The sequence below is a fragment of the Hyperolius riggenbachi genome, chromosome 8 (assembly GCF_040937935.1).
Source record: "Hyperolius riggenbachi isolate aHypRig1 chromosome 8, aHypRig1.pri, whole genome shotgun sequence".
Lineage (NCBI taxonomy): Eukaryota > Metazoa > Chordata > Amphibia > Anura > Hyperoliidae > Hyperolius > Hyperolius riggenbachi.
Genome location: NC_090653.1, coordinates 251,536,631 through 251,558,213, shown reverse-complemented (window position 1 = coordinate 251,558,213; position 21,583 = coordinate 251,536,631). Strand labels below are relative to the sequence as shown.

Sequence of the window (21,583 nt, the reverse complement as noted above, 5' to 3'; positions counted from 1 at the left end):
GCCTTCCTTGAGGTAAGCCACCTCTACTATATCTATTTTATAGTTCTTAAATTATTTATTTGTTTTTTGGGCACCTCTTTTCTCCTTTTGTGCCTGAAGAGAAGACATCTTTCAGCAGAGACTTGCAATCAGATTTCCTCACATCCATCAGCATTCCCAGGTGAAGAGGTGGCTTTTACAAAGAAGCCTTACAAAGCAGAGATGATAACAGAGAGAGCGGATTCCCTTTCATCATCCTACTATAATGTAATATAGGGTGACACAGCTATCAGGGCCGCCCCCGGATCAGAGTATAGAGACAGTCCTGATCCCTGAAATAATGTATTCAGAACTGCAGCAATCCTGGTGGTGGTGGGGGGGGGGGGGGGGGACTGGTGTCACCTGATTACATTAGCGGCTGGAGAAATGAGATTATGGGGGGGGGGGGGGGGGGTATCTGAGCGATGGGCCTCCCTCTGTAGGCAGGGAGGTACTGACTGTTCCCGGGGGGCCAAAGCAGAATTACTGCTCTAATTTCCATACATAAAATATTGCTCTCATTTCAGGGCCAATTCAATTGTAGGGAAGAGCAATGCATCTGTGTGACATTGCCCTCCCCAGAAAGCATGCCGCTATTCTCATCAGCCAGCTGGAAGCAGCTCAGCACCGGCTATAGTGACACTGTATTCCATTCCACGTGTTCTCTGCATGATTTACTTATATTCTTGTCAATCCCTCTGTGCCACATTATGTAGGGGGAAGTTTTCACTGAATATTACCCACCATACATGCTGCCATCTCAGCCACAGGGGGGTGGGAACAAAGATAGAGAGATAGATAGATAGATAGATAGATAGATAGATAGATAGATAGACAGAGAAACTGATTGTACGATAGGTTATGGGCTCTTTCAAACCAAAAATCGCAAAATGCAATCGCAAAACCCAAAAGCGTTTTGCGATATTCACCTTGGCCTCATTTAAAGCACAGGAAAAATGCAGCAGGAAACGGATTGCCTTTTTAGAAAATTGGAAACGCATTCAGTATGAACGCACTCCCACAATTCCAATTCTAACTTTACTGTACTTGCGTTTGGAAAATCGCAAGCCTTTTCAAAAACCAAGCAGAACGCCACCGGTGTGAAAGGGCCCTGAAAGATGGAAAGATAAATAAATAGATGATAGGCAGATAGATAGACAGACAGACAGACAGATAGATAGATAGATAGATTCGATATTTGATAGATAGATAGATAGATAGATAGATAGATAGATTCGATAGATAGATTCGATAGATAGATTCAATAGATAGATAGATACATACATACATACATACATACATACATACATACATAGATACATACATAGATACATAGATAGGCAGAGGACCATAAAGATAGTGTATAGATAAATATTGGGTAGATAGATAGTAAGGTATAGAGATGGTAGATAGATATTAGGTACATAAGTAGATAGAAGGTAGATAGATGACATATAGACAAGAAAGGTAGGTAGATAGATAGATTGATAGATAGACATGTAATCAATTAAGGATTATAGATTAAATTAAGGATTATAGATTAAATAGATAAATAATTGATGATAGGTAGATATAATGTTGGTGGATATCTAGAGAGATAATAAATTGATAGACAGAGAGATAGATAATTGATGATATATAGATATGCGGTTGATAGATATCTAGATAGATGATATATAGATAAGAAAGATATATAGAAATAAGACAGATAGATAGATAATAGATATACAACTGATATATATCTACACAAATGGATAATATATAGACTAGATACATAGAAAAGGCAGATTGATAGATAGATAGATAGATAGATAGATAGATAGATAGATAGATAGATAGATAGATAGATAGATAGATGGCAGATAGATTACATAGAGGGAGTGATGAAGGATGTCATTAGGGAAGATGTATAGATCGTCACCTGCCTGCCTATTGCTGCTCTCTCCCTGCCAGCTTCTCCTGTACTGAAGCCCCACCACCTGTATCTCTGCCACCCCTGAGCCGCCCAGTGCCAGGCATTGTAAAACCTTCCTTTGTATGGATATACTTCTATGTCTGTCATCACCAATGAGTTTAGCAGCACAGGGTCCTCCCTAATTTTAGCAGCTTGCCATGTATATGCAGTGTTTTCCCCAGTGATATACACGGCTCTCGTCTAATGGTCATGTGCTCCGCCGGACACAGGTGACATGAAGAGCGATAAGGGCACTAAGATTCTTTTCTGAGACGTCTCGGCATGCCACAGTCGTCATCTGCTCAAAGCGTTCCCATAAACCTAGACAGCTGCGCTCAACATAGACTCCTGACCTTCCTGCAGTCCTCCAAGGGCTCCTTCTTTATATAGCCCTCCTTATGTACCATGTACATTCACACTAAATATGTCTGTTGATGTCTCTGCTCCTATTTACCATGTAGATGTAATAATTTCTGTATTCATGTGGACAGTTTGCATTTGTGACGTATAAATTATTCGGTAATCCCTGTTGACCCCGACACCAGTGGTAGGCGTGGGCCGGGATGCTGGTTCTAAGTGGCTATGGGTCTTCTTAGCAGGAGTGTTGTGCTAAGGTTATTGTGGCCCTTGCAAGCGGCACATAATTTGTGCCCCCAAGGTGAACAATGGGCATAGCCATGGCATGATGTGGGAGCCCACAGTTCAATATATGTAAGCAGATGTCCTCCCCCCAGCCCAGTGTAGGAAGTCAGATGTTTCCCCCTAGCCCAGTAAAGGTAGTCAGATTTCCCTGCCCCCCCCCCCCTCCCTTCCCAAGCACAGTATAGGTAGCCAGAGATCTCCCTCCATCCCAGTATAGGTAGACAGATGTCCCCCCCCCCCCCAGCCCAGTATAGGTAGACAGATGTCCTCCCCAGCCCAGTATAGGTAGACAGATGCCCCAGCCCAGTATAGGTAGACAGATGTCCTCCCCAGCCCAGTATAGGTAGACAGATGCCCCAGCCCAGTATAGGTAGACAGATGTCCTCCCCAGCCCAGTATAGGTAGACAGATGCCCCAGCCCAGTATAGGTAGACAGATGTCCTCCCCCACCCACCAGCCCAGTATAGGTAGACAGATGTCCCCCCCCCCCCCCCCGAGCCCAGTATAGGTAGACAGATGTCCTCCCCAGCCCAGTATAGGTAGACAGATGCCCCAGCCCAGTATAGGTAGACAGATGTCCTCCCCAGCCCAGTATATGTAGACAGATGTCCCCAGCCCAGTATAGGTAGACAGATGTCCTCCCCCACCCACCAGCCCAGTATAGGTAGACAGATGTCCTCCCCCCACCCACCAGCCCAGTATAGGTAGACAGATGTCCTCTCCCACCCACCAGCCCAGTATAGGTAGCCAGAAGTCCTCCCCCCACCCACCAGCCCAGTATAGGTAGTAGGTAGACAGATGTCCTCCCCCCACCCACCAGCCCAGTATAGGTAGACAGATGTCCTCCCCCCACCCACCAGCCCAGTATAGGTAGTAGGTAGACAGATGTCCTCCCCCCACCCACCAGCCCAGTATAGGTAGACAGATGTCCCCCCCCCCCCCGAGCCCAGTATAGGTAGACAGATGTCCTCCCCAGCCCAGTATATGTAGACAGATGCCCCCCTCCCCAGCCCAGTATAGGTAGACAGATGTCCTCCCCAGCCCAGTATAGGTAGACAGATGTCCCCCCCAGCCCAGTATAGGTAGACAGATGTCCTCCCCAGCCCAGTATATGTAGACAGATGTCCCCCCCCCCCCAGCCCAGTATAGGTAGACAGATGTCCTCCCCCACCCACCAGCCCAGTATAGGTAGACAGATGCCCCCAGCCCAGTATAGGTAGACAGGTGTCCTTCCCAGCCCAGTATAGGTAGACAAATGCCCCCCCCCAGCCCAGTATAGGTATTCAGATGTTCCCCCCCAGCCCAGTGTAGCTAGACAGATGTCTTCCCCCCACCCACCAGCCCAGTATAGTAGACAGATGCCCCCAGCCCAGCATAAGGTAGTCAGATGTTCCCCCCAGCCCAGTGTAGGTAGTAAGATGTCCTCCCCCGACCCACCAGCACCGTATAGGTAGAGAGATGTCACCTCCCAGCCCAGTATAGGTAGACAGATGTCCTCCCGCCTGCCCCCCCCCTTTAGCCCAGGTAGAGAGATGTCCCCTACCAGCCTAGTATAGGTAGACAGGTGTCCTCCCATCTACCCCCCTAGCCCAGTATAGGTAGACGGATGTCCTTCCCCCACCACCCCAGTCCAGTATAGGTAGTCAGATGCCCCCCGCCCAGTGTAGGTAGTTAGATGTCCTCCCCCTGCTATGCTATCCCCCCCAGCCCAGTATAGGTAGTCAGATATCCTCCCGCTGCCCCCTCTATGCCCACTACAGGTAGACAGGTGTCCTCCCACCGCCGTAATTTTACTGGTTTCACCATCAGAAACCCTTCCTAGAGCTATATATTGCTATAAAGCCCCACCAGTGATGCTTAACCTTGGCTGTTTAGCTATGAGGAATTCTCATCCCCAGAGAATTCTGGGAGACCAGGTATATTTTGTACTGACTTAGTAATTTGAAGTAAACAAACATTGTGAAACAAGATGTCGCCTACAGTGATCAATCAGGAGGGAAGATTTTACATTGGGCAAACCCTGACTAAATAATTAATAAATGAATATTGTGTAAAAAAAAATAAAAAATTGTATTCATTATGTTCCAGTATTTTCACTACAGTTGCTATTTGAGTAAAGAATGGACGAGGAATAATAGGGGAATTGGACAACCCTGTTGTATAGATGTGGTTATGCCTGTGCGGACAGTGAGCATGTGACCTCACTATTGCCAGTGACATAGCAGGCGATAACGACCTTAACCATGCTGCTGCACAAGCATTGCCTCACTCTCCCTCAATATAGACAGTCCCACTTTACTAGATAGTTATAAAAAGTAACAGGCTCCTATCTGTGGTGGGAACTTGCTAAGAAGATGCTAGAGAGGTGTCAGATGTGCAGAAAGGTGGGGGGACCGATATTCCGCTCATTGCAAGATAATGTGTGAAGATTCCGTGTTGAAATCCCGGCCTGGTGTAAAGCTCTCTCTGGACTCGGGTTCTACTAGGACAGGAAGCTGATAATATGTTCTGTTGGCCAATCTAAGGGCAAAGGGAGGAAAAGAGGTGCCCAGGGGTATGAAAAAACTAAGTTATAAACAAAATAAAAGATGAATAAAATGAGGTGGCTTACCTCAATGAAGACAAATTCATATTAATAAGTTAATTTGATTATCATGTCATCAAGCTGAGACCCAATTCAATTGGCTGGCAGCAGTAGTATATGGAGGGGAGCCCAATTGCCATTGGAAATGAGGACAGGTGAGAGATCCTTATTGACTAATCCTCCATGCTGCCTGATTGCAGCAATGGGGGAGGACTTCATTGCAGGGGATCAGGTGGGGGCTGGGGGGATCAGACCTTTTGGTTAGTGTAGTTAGGGGGAGGTGGGTTAATGAGCACAGGCGAGTTCTAGCGTAATTCACAGCTACAGGGGCTCTGCAACAACGTGTATATACTGTAGTAGCTGAGTAATTAAATTAAAGGGAGTCTAAAGTGAGAATGGAAATAAAAAACAGATACTCACCTAAGGAGAGGGAAGGCTCTGGGTCCTATAGAGTCTTCCCGTTCTCCTGCTGGTCTTGGCGCTCCCTGGCATGCTCCCCCGTTAGCAGTCCATGACCGTTCGGTCATAGACTGCTCTCTTCCGGGTTGGGGAGGCTTCAGAAGCACTCTGGCTTTCGTAGACAGGCAACTCTGTACTGCGCTCACTCTGTACTGCGCACACGCGAGCGCAGTACAGCGCCACCGGTCTTCGGGAGCCAGAGTGCTTCTGAAGACTGCCAAAGTCTCCCGCAGCGAAACATTCAAACGGAGGAGCCTGTGTGGGAATGAGGACACAGTGAGGTCTCCCTAGGTAAGTACCTGTTTTTTATTTTACTTATCACTTCAAACTTGCTTTAAAGAGAACCCAAGCATCGGAAACAAATACTTTACCTAAGAAGAGGGAAGGCGATGGATCCTCCGGAGCAGCCTTTTTACTCTGGAGGAACCCTTCAAATAATTTTTGGATTTGGAAAGCCCTGCATTAGCGGAGGAGAAGGGATTTATTTTTTGGTATGATTTTGCTTCAAAAATGGGTGATAGTGAGGCTTACCACTTTTTACTGTTGCAAAAGTCCCCATTTCACGTTTCTCCTTTTTAGAATACCCATCTTTTCATGCCCTCCATCACTGCGCTCCCCATTATAGACGCCCTCTGTTAGAGTTTTCTGTCTCTTTCTCTTCCTCTGCTGTATACATAGCCTTAGTTATTCGACAGATGATTGCCAAGTGCGACTGGTGGCGACATAGTATGGCAGCCTCGGCTCTTGACCTTCGGACATTATCCCCCCATCCTTCCAGAACCTGTATAAGCCAAAACCATTTCCAGCCCCATTTGTATTTGACGCAATAAATGATTCCGATTATTAGTTCTGGCATTCTTTTTGTTTATTCATCACCAATGTAATGTGTCATAACAGTCACATGGCCATTGCACCAGTGATGAACAAATAGGGAAGCTAGAATTCAGGATGGGGAGAAAATGAGTGAAGAGGACATTGAGAAGCTAGGGACGTACTTTTGAAACTTTCTCAACCTGCCAGCTGAGGCAACTTACCTTGAAGGGTTCCAGGGGCCCTGGTTGAGATCGCCTGCTTCAGTGGCTTCCCACACTGTCTTTTGGTCATCCGATGCTGCTCAGGACCCTCCAGCTGATTAAGGCCATGCTCCTCTTCTGACACAAGAGCGGCTTCCACCATACAGCCACACACAAGCTTGAAGATAAGTGCTGGCCTGATCAGATTACTCACAAACCCTTGTTGGTAATCTTTGGAAGGTCCGTGAGTGGCAATGGGAGACCAAAGGATGGCGTGGGAAGCCCCATTAGGATCCAGAGGCTTCCCTCTTCTTAGGTAAGTATATGATTTTTGTACTTGATCTTTGGGTCGAGTTTGTGGGATTGTCGCCATAAAAATCTAATTTCAACAGCAACTGGTCTGAGTGTATTAAGTGATAAAGATGCTAATCCTGCATTCAAACTTTCAAAACTTTTTCTGCTGTTATGGTTTGGAGTTATCACATACCTTAGGAACACTGGCCCTTTAATCGCCATTGCCAAACAGTTGCATGCTGGGGGTCTTTTTATCTATAATATATTCCTCATCTTCCCTTTATTTCCCCCTCCTTCTAATGACATAAGACAGTGCACTTCCAAGTATAGACCTCGGTGGGAGTGACTGAAGACTCTGGGAGGAGGGCGCGTAACGAATACACAATTAGCAAGAGGAGGAAAAAAAATGAGGGAGGAAATGATGTCAGGAGGTCAAAGGTAACCAAGATGGAAAGTGCCTAGAATAGGATTCTCTGCTTTCCCTTTATAAAATTCACAGGAATCATAATGTATGTGGACAGTGCAATACATCTGTTATGTAAGTAGAACAAGTATTTATCTACTTATATATGTGTTTTTATTTCTAGGTTAGCATGGGTGTAACTTGTTCTTTAACACAGCTTCATCTGCCTATTGCACTGCCTGTCTATAACCACTAGGATTTGATAAACTTGGTGAGTTTCATCTAATCTATTGTCGTTTGGAACTGCCAATGCCCTATTGGACTTAAAGGGGCACTACAGCGAAAAACTGTAAAATTTAAAATTTGTGCAAACATATACAAATAAGTACATTTTTTTCCAGAGTAAAATTAGCAATACATTACTTTTCTCCTATGTTGCTGTCACTTACAGTAGGTAATAGAAATCTGACAGAAGTGACAGGTTTTGGACTAGTCCATCTCTTTATCGGGGATTCTCAGGGATATATTTATTTTCAAAAGCACTTAGTAATTGGCAGCTGCTCTGTCCAACTGCCAAAAAACTGTGTAGCGAGCAGGGAAGCTGCCCAGCATCATTGTTGAAATCCTTTTTCGGGAATATCTTTATAAAGAATAAAAGCCTTGCTGAGAATCCCCTATGAAGAGATGGACTAGTTCAAACCCTGTCACTTCCGTCAGATTTCTACTGCCTACTGTAAGTGTCAGCAACATAGGAGAAAAGTAATTTATGGCTCATTTTACTCTGGAAAAAATGTACTTCTTATTTGTATATGTTTGCACATATTTTACATTTTACAGTTTTTCCCCTTTAATTAGATTTGGAGATCTGAGCTTCCGTAAACTGTCTTGCTTCTGGGAGTCTCTTTCATCTTTAATCTCAAAGGTGCCATTCTTCCTTTAAATTATAGACCTTTTATAACCCATCTTGTATGTGCCGCAAGACAGCTTATCGCTTCTAATTGGAAATCTGAAGAAATTCCACCTTTAAGTGACTTAATTAACATAACTAAAAATAATATGACCTTAGAATGGCATGTTAGATCAAGGTTATCAAATAATCCTGTTTTCGGAAAACTATGACATAAAGAAAATACCCAATTTAGAGTAACTTATATATCTCACTAATATTGTAAATGCGAAAGTTTGGATGTTTGTTACTCAACCACGCAACAATGGCTGAACGGATTTGAATGACATTTGGCACACACATAGTACATTACCTGGAATAAAGTATAGGATACTTTTTATCCCCATAACCAAAAAGGGGGCGGAGACAAATACAAATTTTACTGGGAAAATGTAAACTCCAGCCATTCTTACACTGTTAAAGAGAACCCGAGGTGGGTTTGAAGAATATTATCTGCATACAGAGGCTGGATCTGCCTATACAGCCCAGCCTCTGTTGCTATCCCAAACCCCCCTAAGGTCCCCCTGCACTCTGCAATCCCTCATAAATCACAGCCACGCTGCTGACAAACAGCTTGTCAGAGCTGGCTGTGTTTATCTCTATAGTGTCAGTCTGCTGCTCTCCCCGCCTCCTGCAGAACTCCAGTCCCCGCCTGCATCCCTTCCCTCCCTGCTGATTGGAGGGAAGGGATGGGGGCAGGGACCGGAGCTATGCAGGAGGCGGGGGAGCAGCTGAGACTGACACTACAGACGTAAACACAGCCTCACAGCACAGCTGTGATTTATGAGAGATTGCAGAGTGCAGGGGGACCTTAGTGAGGTTTGGGATAGCAACAGAGGCTGGGCTGTATAGGCAGATCCAGCCTCTGTATGCAGATAACATTCTTTAAACACACCTCGGGTTCTCTTTAATGGGAGGGTTCTCAAACTTTGCACAGTTGGTCACTGGGTGACTGGGATTACTCTTCAGAAAAGTGGGTGGAGCTTACAAAAGCCAATCAAATTTCATCTATTGATTTTCAAGGGGCAGATTTCATTGCTGCCATTATTGCTCTATTGATGGCACAAGCCTCAATCCTGGTACAGTTAGTCATTGGGCGACTGGGGTTCAAATTCAGAAAAGGGGGTGGAGCCACAGTCAATCAGATTTTGTTTTTTTTGAATGCAAGTTATTGATGCCAAAGACCACAAAACTCACAAACTAAGTCATTAAGTAAATTAATAATTGTGTGTTAGGGTTAGAAAATGTGGACGGAGCCGACACCAGCCAATTACATACCTGGACAACGCCGGGCCATCAGCTAGTTTCTAGTGTTTTTATATGGTGTAGAGGCCTTGGACATTTAAATATATTTTTATTATATGATCCTTATACAGTATTATATTACTTTATTGAGTGAAGGAAGACTTTATAACCAGAATATTTTAGAGGTTAAATAAGTTAACAAATTAAAACCACCTGACCACTGCAGGTTGTGTTACCCTTATGGACCAGAGCAATTTTCACATTTCAGAGCTCCTCCTACTCATTCATCAATAACTTTATCACTGCTTATCACACCAAAATGATCTATACATTGGGTTTAGGCTTCCTTTGGGTGGTACTTTTTGCTAAGAATTATTTTATTCTATATGCATTTCAATGAAAATAATAATAAGAACATTGAAAAATTAATTTTTTTTCAGTCTTCAGCCATTATAGATTTAAAATAAAACGTGGGACTGTAGATTAAACCCACGCATTTTATTTGTCCCGATTATTACAAAGTTTAAATTACATCTCTAGTACAATGTATGGGGACAATACTTTATTTGGAAATAAAGGTGTGTTGTTTTGTTTTGTGCTTCTTTATATATCACTAGTTACAAGCCCTTATTTGCAAAGATAACAGTAATATTCCCTCAAAATTAAAAAAAAATACCTTATGTTTTTAAGTATAAATAGTTATAAAAAGTTACCTGGTGGTGGGTAGATAAGGGATTAAAAACGAATGTGATATTTAATTAAATGTATATAGATGTAATTTTACTTTTGTTAACAAGAAGTCCGTAGACTTTATTCCAGCACTAGAAGCAATGCAAATTAAAGGAATAGTTTCCATTGAATGCATGTCCTGTAGTCCGTTGCGATCCCAAAAAAAAAAATCAGTTTCCCATATAATGATTGTCAATTATGCGAAAATTTGCATTAAAAAAATTGCATTTTGAAAAATGCATGTGAGCTTCCATATCCTTGTGGAAACACAACTTAACCCTCTGAGCGATACAATTATATCGCCCAGGAGGTGGCGCAGCACTATTTTTTTAAATTTTTTATTTTTTAAATCATGTAGCGAGCCCAGGGCTCGCTACATGATAGCCGCAGCGCAGCGGCATCCCCCCACCCACTCCGATCGCCTTCGGCAATCAGAGTAAGCAGGAAATCCCGTTCAGAATGGGATTTCCTGCTGGGCTTCCCCGGTCGCCATGGCGACGGGGCGGGATGACGGCACCGACGTCATGGACGTCGTGACGTCGGAGGGAGTCCAGATCCACCCCTCAGCGCTGCCTGGCACTGATTGGCCAGGCTGCGCAAGGGGTCGGAGAGGGGGGGGACTGCACGGCGAGCGGCGGCGGGCGGCGGCGATCGGAAGTTACACGCAGCTAGCAAAGTGCTAGCTGCGTGTAACAAAAAAAAAATTATGCAAATCGGCCCACCAGGGCCTGAGAAATCCTCCTGCGCGATATACCCCGAGCTCAGCTCGGGATTATCGCTCAGGAGGTTAAGGCCTCTTTTCCATGGCTCAGGAGGTTAAGGCCTCTTTTCAACTGCAATTAAACAATCAGATGACAGCATTTGCGCTGTGCATGTCACATTTGACACACGGTTGCATTCAAATCGTCTCACGCTGTGTCTGAGGACATAACCGCCTTCCTCAGATGAAACTCTATGGGGGCGACCACCTGACCACCATGCCGAGCGCTAGCCACCTTTAGCTGCTTGTAGAAAGGGGTCTTTGAGGTCAAATCAGACAATGATTTCTTGTCTGTGTGCTGTTTGCTGGTACGCTACACTCAGCTCATCTGCAGGGAATAGCAGTCGGCTGTGATGAATATTCTTCGGCTAGGTGTCATTGCAGTCCTTCACCATGGGGGGTCTCCTTCCCCACAGCCAAGTCAGGCATGCATGTCTGTACCACAGCTACTGCCTCAGTCAGGATGTGGCGTGCGCTCACCATTAGTCCAAGGACCTGTTTCCACTGTGTGTGTTTCCATTTGATTATCAGAATGTGTGCGGTTTTCTGATCACAACAACGCCAGTAGTACAATATAAATTGTTTTGCGGCGTTGCCAGTTGTGGTGCAGGGTTTCTACTAAACTGATGTGTTTTTTCTACACAAACGCACTGCCTGCTTTAGTTTTTGAGCATATACGTTTGTGTAATGTTCAATGGGAGCGCATACCAAACGTGGTCACAGTGCTATGCGATTTTTTTTAAGATTTAATGTAATTTTTTTTACTGCCAATCAAATTGTGAATGCAATGCCAAATTTATATCCCACAGGAAAAAGAAAAGCACAAAAAAGTAAGTTAGGACTGGCAAAAATCAGTCGCAACGCAGTGCGTTTATGATCTGCAGCAGAAACAGGTTTTTGGGCCATATATTTAAATTGTTAATTTTTTTAGAGATAGGGCTTGATTCATAAAAGAGTGCTAACTGTTAGCACGGGCGTTTTCGCGCGAATTTTCGCATTGCACACGATCACGAATTTTCGTGTGAAACGATAACATTTTGCGCGCGAAAACGATATCGATTTTGCTGGAAAATTCACGTTTGCGCACGAAACTTCGCGATCGCGTGCAATGCGAAAATTTGCGCGAAAACGCCCGTGCTAACAGTTAGCACTCTTTTGTGAATCAAGCCCATAGAGAGAGAGAGAGAGAGAGCACACAGAAGCACAGTGGCGTAGCAGTTAGCGCTCTCGCCTTGCAACGCTGGGTCCCTGGTTCAAATCTCAGCCAGGGTACTATCTGCATAGAGTTTGTATATTCTCCCTGTATCTGTGTGGGTTTTCTCCGGGTACTCTGGTTTCCTCCCATAGCCTAAAAAACATACAGATAAGTTAATTGGCTTCCCTCTAAATTGGCCCTAGACGATACCTACACTACACGATACATACACACACCTATGACTATGGTAAGGATTAGATTTTGAGCTCCTCTGAGGGACAGTTAATGACAAGACGATATACTCTGTACATCACTACGGGAGATGACGGCGCCATATAAATAATAATAACAACAACTCATGCTTGATAGATAGATAGATAGATAGATAGATAGATAGAATGTATAGATAATATACATGCTTCTGGCTGTTCTTTAAGGATCTGAAATCTTGTAAGCAGCAATTTAGCAGATTGCGTTTGTGCGGATGAGATGTAATATTCTTTTCCCTGTGTCTCGGGAGATATGAAAGGCCGGCTATCATTAGCAGGGAATATGTTCCTGACTTGCGAGGTGTGCCCTGCAGATAAGAACATAGATTGTTATTTCCAACTTGCTGCCAGACCCCAGCAGGCAATATACACGCCGCTATATTTAGCAGAGTCCTGCAGGCAAACAAAATCAGATTTAAAGCACGGCTTCCCGGTATTTCCATTGTTTTTTCCCCCCTCCCGCCTCCTGGATGTGCACAGTGTGCGGCCCTTCAGCACATAATGCAGGCTGCGTTATCAGAGAGGGGACCCCAGCTGTCACCGTGCCACTGTTCCAGCAAGCTTAAAAGAGATTGCTTCCGACAGGATGCCTAGCTGCCACTGAGGTGAGCCCAAAATTAGATTTTATGACCCCACCTGGGGTTACACACCTGGGCCCTGGATCTCCGAGGGCAGGAAATGGCGCTTACTCGGAAGAGAAAACTTCAATAAAGGCCTCCATTCACAATGGGCAATTAATTATACAGAAATCAGGGCCGCTCCAATTCGTAGAAAAACGCACCACTGATGTCAGTCTAAGATCGCGGAATGCAGTCCTCATATACAGTTGAAGTCTGATGTTTACATGCACTTAGTGCTGGTTCACACTACAAAAGCTTTTTAAAGAGAGTCTGAAGCGAATATAAATTCTTCTTTTTACCTGCTATTTAGCTTAAAGTGAACCAGAGACGAAGCACCCTCAAGTATTTTACCATATATATCAGTGGGAGCATTCGAGAAAACACCTACCCTGCTCTCCGTTTCATTATTCACTGCTCAGCCTGCTTCTAACCAGCCCTGAAATCCCCGACCGAACATTCAGTCTGGCTTTGCTCAGGAATCATTATAGCCGAGTCTGTCTTCTCTGATGTCTTTTCAAGCCCAAGCCTGCCCTCTTCTGGCTCTGCTTTCCTGTTCTGTATATTTGCAGCATCACAGAAAGCTGTGATGAGATGGGAGGAGCTGCTAATGTTAGGGTATATTGAAAACCGTTTTTTTTTAATTTGTTAGTCATAGGAGGTTTTTAGAAATGGTGATTTCATTTTGCACACAGCCCACTAAATAATATGCTTTTACGATGAACTGAGTTTTGCATGGAGTTTTAGTTAAAAAAAACACAAAAAATGGCGCACCAGAGTGGCTAAAATACCAGGTATAGTATTTATTTTGTCAAATCTATTGGGGGATATGTTTATTTTGTGCCAAAGCGATCATCTCTGGTTTTCCTTTAAGGAATATGAGCAGAGGTGAAACGCTGCATTCCAGCGGCCAAACGAGGGCTTTATACCCCCAAATCCCAGAGCAAACATCCACGACTTTCAAAGTCGGGGATTTTGCTGCCCGGGGAGGCAGAGCTAAGTGCTGTAGCTCTGCCTCTACTGAAGTCAATCTGCGCGTGGATCTCCGCCTCTCCCCACCCCTCTCTGTGAAGGAAGACTGAGAGGGGCGGGGAGAGGCAGCGATCAGCGGAGATTGCCTCCAGTAGAGACAGAGCTACAGTGCAAATCTCTGCCTCTTACAGGAAGCGCTCCCTGCATTTTGCCCCTGGGATTTGGGGGTAATAAAGCCCACGTTTAGCCGTGGGAATGCAGTGTTTCTCTTCTCCTCATACTCCTTAAAGGAATACTACTGCGCCTGCGTTGCTGTGTCCTCGCTCCCGCTGATGTCACCAGGAGCGTACTGCGCAGACACAGGCCATACTGGGCCTGCACAATACACTCCTGGTGACATCAGCGGGAGCGAGGACACAGCAACGCAGGCGCAGTGGTTTTCAGACTTTAAAGTCTGAAATTCCAGAAGTGAACCGGAGGCGGGGCCGGAGCATCGGTGAGTGGCTGTGCGGGCACAGGATGTCTGCGGGGGACCATTAGAAGCCACGGGTAAGTTCAACTCATTTTCCCCGACCCCCTACAGTATCCCTTTAAGCTAAATAGCAGGTAAAAAGTATGATTTATTTTAGCTTCAGACTCTCTTTAAGCGCTAGAGATAATAAAAGCTCTTGCTAATGCAATGCTATGGGGGATTTTTACAAAATCACATCGCTCAAGTGGGATCACACCCATAGCATTACATTAGCAAGAGCTTTTCAAATCACAAAGCTCTCAGAAAAGCTCTTGTAGTGTGAATGAGCCCTTAGAGAGAACTCTCTAAAATTCATTTGATGATCCCTCTATAGATTTCATACTAAGGCCACCCTTTACATAGGACCCTGCCGGCCTCCCAGCCACGAGTGCAATTCAGGGTCTGTAACACCATGCATGTCATCGTGTGATACTGGTGTTGTTACCTGGGAGAAGAAAACCCCACGTCTGCAGTCATGCTCAGTAGTGATGGTAGCTACGAGTACGTAGGCATGGGGACACAGGAGGACACATGGGGGGCACAGAAGGACATCATTTGGGGAGAATATGTACAAGAGGCTCCTGGAACATGGACGCACCAGGTTTAGTATATATTTTTCCCCCTAGTTTTTGCCCTCTAAACCTGGGTGCGTCTTATATTCCGGAGCGTGGATCCACATATCTTTGTGCGGAGTCTGTTCCTCTCCTTGGTCCCCACAATCACTCCTCACTGAAAAATATTTTCAGACAGGAATAGGCAAGATTGCCGTGATAGTCCCTGCTGTTCCCCGCCCCCCTAAGGGGAGTAAAAGGGGCTAGGATAGGGAGGGTGAATGAGGGAATGTTGTGGCAAGCCTCCCTCTTCCTGTCCTAGCAATTATCAAATACACAATGAATGTCATCTGGAGGAATTTGCGTGTTTCAGGCCATCTTGGCCCAGACTCTATCGTGTGTATAGCTGCCCTGTAATGTTAAAGATCCAACTGTGGATCGTTAACAGTGACAAATGAGCACATTGTTTCCCTCTCTAACTCGCCTACAGGAAGCCGCTCTATCATGTCTTCCCCCCTCCCCTCTCACTATAGAAACAGTACACATTGCATGGCTGTAGCCAGGTGATGTGTTTGTCTAATGCTGAATACTCACCTGAAGACATCGGAAGATGGATTGGGGAACCTCACAGCGATGCCCCACGACGAATGAGCTTTCCCCAGTCAATCTACCTAATCAAAATTGGATGTGTGTACGCACCCCTGAGCTGCCCATACATGATCCAATTATCACTTGATTTTGATATTATGAAGATATTACCATCAATTTAACAATGGCCCAACTAAAGACCAACATTTCAGATGAATCTTTTGACCGATTTTAGTTCTTAACCACTTTAGCATTTAGGACGTAGCTCCTAGGTCCAAATATGCATGCTGGATGTAGGAGGTACGTCCATGAAAAAACGGAGCCGCGGGATTGGCAGGACCGGAACCGACAGGGTGCGCGGGCCGCCCTTTAGCCCAGAGATCAATGAATGGGAATGCAGATCCCATTCATTGATCTAAGTCCCCGTTACAACGATCGCTGGCTTCTGTGGAGAAGCCAAGATCGTTCTGTTACAAATCACCTCTTCACTTCCTGTAAGTACGCTTACAGGAAGCCCAAAACAAAAAATTGTCTGTGGCCATCTTGTGGCCAAATAGTAAAACTACATCTACATACTTTTTTTTTAAATGAATAGACATTTTTACATTTAAAATTAAATGTTTACCTCTCACACACCCAAAAATATTTCAATACAATTTTTAATAAAAAAAAATACAATTAAAAAAAAAACATAAATAGTTACCTAAGGGTCTGAACTTTTTTAATATGCATGTCAAGAGGTTATATTACTAATATTTTTTTACTCATAAGCTTGTAAATAGTGATGGACGCAAAACTGAAAAAATGCACCTTTATTTCCAAATAAAATATTTGTGCCATACATTGTGATAGGGACATAATTTAAAGGAACTCCGAGCTCATAAAAAAATGAAAGTTGTACTCACCTGGGGCTTTCTCCAGCCCAGTGCTGGTCGGGAGGTCCCACGACGGCGTCCTGGCTCTTCTCCTTCTCCCCGCTCCGGAATGGCTGACAGGCCGCAGCCCGGGCGACACTCTGCTGAGTGTCGGGCTGCTCCTTCCGCGTATGACGCGGATTACGTCACACGCCGGCCGCCTCGCGTCATCACGGCGGCCGGCGTGAAAGTACTGCGCATGCGCCATTAAAGCGCGCATGCGCCGTACTGCCACGCCGACCGCCGTGATGACGCGAGGCGGCCGGCGTGTGACGTAATCCGCGTCATACGCGGAAGGAGCAGCCCGACACTCGGTAGAGTGTCGCCCGGGCTGCGGCCTGTCAGCCATTCTGGAGCGGGGAGAAGGAGAAGAGCCAGGACGCCGTCGTGGGACCTCCCGACCAGCACTGGGCTGGAGAAAGCCCCACGTGAGTACAACTTTCATTTTTTTATGAGCTCGGAGTCCCTTTAAATGGTGTAATAACCGGGACAAATGGGCAAATAAAATACGTGGGTTTTAATCATGGTAGCAGGTATTATTTTAAGGCTATAATGGCCGAAAACTGACAAATAATGCATTTTTTTAATTTTTTTCTTAATATTCCCATTAAAATGCATTTAGAATAAAATAGATCTTAGAAAAATGTACCACCCAAGGAAAGCCTGATTGGTGGCGGAAAGAACAAGATATAGATCATTTCATTGTGATTAGTAGTGATAAAGTTATTGGCAAATGAATGGGAGGTGAAAATTGCTCGGATGCATGAGGTGAAAAAACACTAAAGGCTGAAGTGGTTAAAGAGGCCCTGTAGTGATATAGAGTAGACTACAGTAAATTATTCAGTATACTCACTTTTATGGTAATTATCTTGGTTTCAGCATCAGAAACACTTACTGTATCTAGAAATTGCTGTTTATTGGTATGCAACCCGCCCTCCCGGGGATGCTTAGTCTTGGCCAATTAGATACGGTATGTGTATTCTCCTCCCAGGGCATTCTGGGAGACCAGACATTTTTTTTACTGGCTTTGAAATTCTCAGAAACAAACATTCCCCAGAACTGCGCCTGACAGGACTAAAGATGTTGCCACCTGTGATTAATTTCAGATTGTAAATCAGGGTGAGGAAAGATTTCACAATGGGCAAACACAGACTATTATAAAAAAAAAAGCTATTTTGTTTGCTTATTTTTGTTTTCACGACAGGTCCTCTTTGTGTCTACCTTCAGGAAACACTTGCAGAATCCCTAGAAATCACTGCAGACATCTGGCAAACGTATTTACAGCCTGCCTCCCCTAGGGGTCAACGTTGTGTCTTCCGGGTCAGGCTGGGCTGGCAGTATGTGACACCGTGTCTCTACGAAGGTGGCCAGTTTGGGGACTGGCTGAGGAATGGTGTGTAATGAGAAGCAACTGTTATAACTCATCGCAGATTGACATGCCCACACAAACACACACTGACCTATATATACTGTATACACACACACACATATATCTGTCAGTGGCAGGTGGCCTTCAAAGCGGCATTCCAGCCTTCTTTCTGTCTTTATTGTAGGTATATGTATAAAAGAGAGCAATGCAAATGAGCTCTTTGAACTTTCATTGGATTGGGCATTGTATAGGAATAGTGTCTTTACGCTGCGCCCCAAATTATTATGCAGATTGTGTTTAAAGGGAGTATGAAGCAATTTTTTTTCTTTTTTAACTACTTAAGGACTGAGCTAATTGAAATCTACTTCCTGTTTTGGTGGTCATCTGGCTGGCAGGGCGTAGACTTCAATTAGCCGCTGCTGCACGCATCTGCCGTTTCCGTCGCTCCCGCCTATCTTGTTGCTTAATCCCCGCCGTCTGTTGCCGCAGCTCACTGGCTCTGCCTGTCTCTATGATGGCAGAGCCCTGTGAGCGGGTCAGGAGCTGATTTCATTGGCTCCTGGCCCTGTCTTTCAATGTAAGCCACTCCCATTGGCTTACATTGAAAGACAGGGTCAGGAGCCAATGAAAGCGGCTCCTTACCGGCTCACAGGAACTCTGCCGTCATAGAGACAGGCAGAGTGTGTGGCCCAGGATCCCGACGTGCGGAGGTAATGGCGGTTGTGACGGATATGGGCGGCAATTCGACGGGATTCCACCGCTTCTGTGCCAGCGGTCTTTGGTCCTTAAAGGGGTTCTTCCGCGAATGAGGAAAAAAAATCAAAATGGTTTATGCATGTTCTATTAAAAATCCTTCTAAAATAGTGTGAAAATTTTTTCAAAAAAATGAATGGTTTCACCAATACAACATGTAATGTATACAGTGACGGCTGACGGGACTGTGAGGCTAATCCATTTGTTAGGGGTGTTTTTTTTGTTACTTTCACTTCATAAGCTGCTCCCTACCTAGTTTTCATTGCTGTAATGCAGGGCTATGATGAAGTGCTGTGCAATGGCAGTTACAGCTATTAAAATAACGGCTGTGCTGCTCTGTAGTTTCTGCTTGTACTTCCTCACAGAGCTGACCCCCCTCCCCCCGCCTCTCCCTGTAGGCAGAGGTCGGGCAGCTCTTCGGAGCAAATCACGTGTTTACCTCGTTGCCGGGCAACCAGACTTCAGCGTCTGTGCAGAGGACTTCCTATCCATTGCACGGCAAGTTAGCTGCCTGAGCTACAGTTCAGTACAGTACAGTACAGAGAGGGGGGGGAGGGGGGTCAGCTCTGTAAGGAAGTACAAGCAGAAACTACAGAGCAGCACAGCCGTTATTCAGCTGTAACTGCCATTGCACAGCACTTCATCATAGCCCTGCATTACAGCAATGAAAACTAGGTAGGGAGCAGCTTGTGAAATGACAGTAACAAAAAAACCACCCCTAACAAATGGATTAGCCTCACAGTCACCTCAGCCGTCACTGTATACATTACATGTTGTATTGGTGAAACCATTCATTTTTTAAAAAAACTTTTCACACTATTTTAGAAGGATTTTTAATAGATTATGCATAAACCATTTTGATTTTTTTTCCTCATTCGCGGAAGAACCCCTTTAAGGGGGCAGAGGCCACTAGTACGTACAGTTGCTTGTATTCGGCCCCCTTGAAGTTTTCCACATTTTGTCACATTACTGCCACAAACATGAATCAATTTTATTGGAATGCCACATGAAAGACCAATACAAAGTGGTGTACATGGGAGAAGTGGAACGAAAATCATACATGATTCCAAACATTTTTTACAAATCAATAACTGCAAAGTGGGGTGTGCGTAATTATTTGGCCCCCTGAGTCAATACTTTGTAGAACCACCTTTTGCTGCAATTACAGCTGCTAGTCTTTTAGGGCATGTCTATACCAGCTTTGCACATCTAGAGACTAAAATCCCTGCCCATTCTTCGCTGCAAAACAGCTCCAGCTCAGTCAGATTAGATGGACAGCGTTTGTGAACAGCAGTTTTCAGATCTTGCCACAGATTCTCGATTGGATTTATATTCTGGGCCATTCTAACACATGGATATGTTTTGTTGTAAACCATTCCATTGTTGCCCTGGCTTTATGTTTAGGGTCGTTGTCCTGCTGGAAGGTGAACCTCCGCCCCAGTCTCAAGTCTTTTGCAGGCTCCAAGAGGTTTTCTTCCAAGTTTGCCCTGTATTTGGCTCCATCCATTTTCCCATCAACTCTGACCAGCTTCCCTGTCCCTGCTGAAGAGAAGCACCCCAGAGCATGATGCTGGCACCACCATATTTGACAGTGGGGATGGTGTGTTCAGAGTGATGTGCAGTGTTAATTTTCCACCACACATAGCGTTTTGCATTTTGGCCAAAAAGTTCCATTTTGGACTCATCTGACCAGAGCACCTTCTTCCACATGTTTATTGTGTCCCCCACATGGCTTGTGGCAAACTGCAAACGGGACTTCTTATGCTTTTCGGTTAGCAATGGCTTTCTTCTTGCCACTCTTCCATAAAGGCCAACTTTGTGCAGTGCACAACTAATAGTTGTCTTATGGACAGATTCCCCCACCTGAGCTGTAGATATCTGCAGCTCATCCAGAGTCACCATGGGCCTCTTGACTGCATTTCTGATCAGCGCTCTCCTTGTTAGGCCTGTGAGTTTAGGTGGATGGCCTTGTCTTGATAGGTTTACAGTTGTGCCATATGCCTTTCATTTCTGAATGATCGCTTGAACAGTGCTCCGTGGGATGTTCAAGGCTTTGGAAATATTTTTGTAGCCTAAGCCTGCTTTAAATTTCTCAATAACTTTATCCCTGACCTGTCTGGTGTGTTCTTTGGACTTCATGGTGTTGTTGCTCCCAATATTCTCTTAGACAACCTCTGAGGCCGTCACAGAGCAGCTGTATTTGTACTGACATTAGATTACACACAGGTGCACTCTATTTAGTCATTAGCACTCATCAGGCAATGTCTATGGGCAACTGACTGCACTCAGACCAAAGGGGGATGAATAATTATGCACACCCCACTTTGCAGTTATTGATTTGTAAAAAATGTTTGGAATCATGTATGATTTTCGTTCCACTTCTCATGTGTACACCGCTTTGTATTGGTCTTTCATGTCAAATTCCAATAAAATTGATTCATGTTTGTGGCAGCAATGTGACAAAATGTGGAAAACTTCAAGGGGGCCGAATACTTTTGCAAGCCACTGTAAGTAGTTAAACAGATACTCACCTAAAAAGAGGGAAGGCTCTGGGTCCTATAGATCCTTCCCTCTTCTCTCCTGGTCCTCTCATTCCAGTGCTGGCTCCCTGTTAGCCGTCTCCAACCGATGGGTTAGAGATTGCTCTCTGCCACTGCTGGAGGCTTCGGAAGTCTTCAGGATCCCGAGTGCTCCCAAAGATTGGCCGCTCCATACTGCCCATGCGCAGTACGGAGTGTTCTGTCTTCAGGCACACTCGGGATCCCGAAGATTTAAATGAATGGGATCAGCAGCACAA

The 21,583-nt window shown here is 44.9% G+C and overlaps 1 protein-coding gene across 17 annotated transcripts in view; it reads left to right on the top strand.

Moving 5' to 3' along the window:
* Positions 1 to 21,583, top strand: part of LOC137527742 (myosin-1B-like) — a 469,182-nt gene that overhangs the window by 291,188 nt on the left and 156,411 nt on the right. For 12 of the 17 annotated variants that reach the window (XM_068248583.1, XM_068248582.1, XM_068248586.1 and 9 more), the window contains 2 exons: positions 7,552 to 7,638; positions 17,869 to 18,057. The exons of 1 other annotated variant lie outside the window; for it this stretch is intronic. The gene's annotated coding sequence lies outside the window, so the exon portion shown is untranslated. The remainder of the gene's footprint in view (positions 1 to 7,551; positions 7,639 to 17,868; positions 18,058 to 21,583) is intronic. 4 more of the 17 variants (XM_068248588.1, XM_068248585.1, XM_068248584.1 and 1 more) reach the window with 3 other exon arrangements.